Source organism: Papio anubis, chromosome 6 (genome assembly GCF_008728515.1).
Source record: "Papio anubis isolate 15944 chromosome 6, Panubis1.0, whole genome shotgun sequence".
In the NCBI taxonomy this organism is placed as follows: domain Eukaryota; kingdom Metazoa; phylum Chordata; class Mammalia; order Primates; family Cercopithecidae; genus Papio; species Papio anubis.
The window spans coordinates 136,303,621-136,305,762 of NC_044981.1; the positions used below are offsets into that span (position 1 = coordinate 136,303,621).

General features: G+C 30.5%; 1 pseudogene; it reads left to right on the forward strand.

Annotated features, from left to right (window-relative positions):
• Window positions 1–894: 894 nt before the first annotated feature.
• On the forward strand, window positions 895–994 carry LOC116275528 (annotated as a pseudogene).
• The last annotated feature ends 1,148 nt before the right edge of the window (window positions 995–2,142 follow it).

Consider the following 2,142-nt stretch of genomic DNA (forward strand, 5'->3'; position numbering starts at 1 on the left):
GTTTGAAACTGGATAAAACAGAATTGGATTAGATTGTTTCATGCCTTAAAATGAGGAGAAAGCTATAGGATCCTCTCAAGGTGTAATTGAAAGATGGAAAATGAAGAGTCTCCATGTCATGGTCGAAGGTAAAGATTACAGGGGAAAGAATAATGCTTCATGCTTGCATCCTCAAGTTTTGGAATTCAATAAAGTGCTTATGTTAGTTAAGTGGTAATATTTAATTATATCTCCAAAAGTATGTCCTTTTAAATTTAAGTTTACATAACAGATTATTGGATAAGTTTGTCTCTTTCTCTTAAAACATCTAATAAGAGAAGCTCTTATAATAAAAATCAGTGAAATCAAATCCAAGTCTTGATTCCTTTTGTATTTCACATTATTCCACATGAAATTGATTCCTCAGTTATTGACCTCTTCCTAATGCCTTTTCAATAATAGTTCACATATATTTGCACTGGTGCTTTTCTAAAACTTCATGTTATTGTTTTGTATTTTTATTATTGCTCTAACAATACAATGTCACTTTATCAAAATCTACTTGTGTAAAATTAGAAGAGATATAATACCCCTATGTAATTTGAAGACAAAAATCTCTCTAACTTAAGTGTATTTTTGAAGTTTTATGAAGGATATGATACTAACTTAGAAAAGATAAAATGTTTAATGTTCAATGCATTATTTAATATAAAATAATATGAACTAAGTAATTCTTAAAAGCCTCACAGTGTTCCATTCTTATTTTGAAAAATTTGTAGAAGTTAGATGAAACAACATTTTCAGTCTTATAGCATTGACTTCGTATGTTGACCTTATCATCCTTGAAGCTTCTTTAGAGTTACCTGGCCAAGGGTCTTTGCCCAGGATTTGTCTTTATTAAATCCAAAGTAGTACTCACTTCAGCAGCAAATGCACTAAAATTGTGATGATACAGAGATTACCATGGCCCCTACAGAAAGATGACACACAAATTCATGAAGCATTCCATATTCTTCCAGAAAAGATTGGGATTCTATTTTCAAAGTGCTGAAAGAAAAAAAAAAAACTTTCAACCCAGAATTTTGCATCCTGCCAGAATAAGCTTTATAAATGAAAGAGAAATGAAGTCTTTCCCAGACAAGCAAACATGGAAAGAATTCATCATCACTAGACCAACTTTACAAGAAATGCTCAAAGGAGTCCTTAACATGGAAATAAAAGATTTACACTCATCATCATAAAAACATATGAAAATATAAAACTCAGAAGTCTTATAAAAATTACACAAAGCAAGAAAATGAAGAAAGTATATAGAAACATTAAAAAACCCCACAAATCCATAAAGACAAAAAAAAAAAATCAAAATAAACGAAGAATCTACAAAGCAACTAGATAAGAATGAACATTGTGGCAGGAAATCAATTCATATATATATATATATATATATCAACTTGAATGTAAATTGATTAAATGCTCCACTTAAAAGATACAAATTGGTGGAATGGATTAAAAACAAATCATAATTCAACTACATGCTGCTTACAAGAACCTTACCTTACTTGTAAAGACACATAGGGTGTTGGTAAAGAGATGGAAAGAGATATTCCACACACACAGAAACCAAAAGCAGGCAGGAATAGCTATACTTATATCAGATAAGACAGATTTTACAATGACAACAGTAAAAAAATGTCAAACAAGGCCATTAGATAATGAAGGATAGACTTCGATTCAACAGGAAGATATAGCAATCTTAACTATATATGTACTCAATACCAGATAACCCAGATTCATAAAACAAACATTACCAGACCTAAAGAAAGAGATATACAGCAATACAATAATAGTAGGGGACTTCAACAGCCCACTGATATCACTAGACACATCAAGACAGGAAATCTACCAAGAAACTGTGGACTTAAATTGGACTTTAGACCAAATTAATCTAAAATACATTTACAGAACATGCTCCTCAACAACTGCAAAATACACATTTTTCTTATCAGTGCATGAAACATTGTCCCAAATAGACCGTAATATAGTCCATAAAACAGGTCTCAATAAAATTTTGAAAATTGATATTATATCAACTATCTTCTCAGACCATAGTGGAATAAAACTAGAAATCAATTCAAAGAGGAACTGTCAAAATACATAAATACA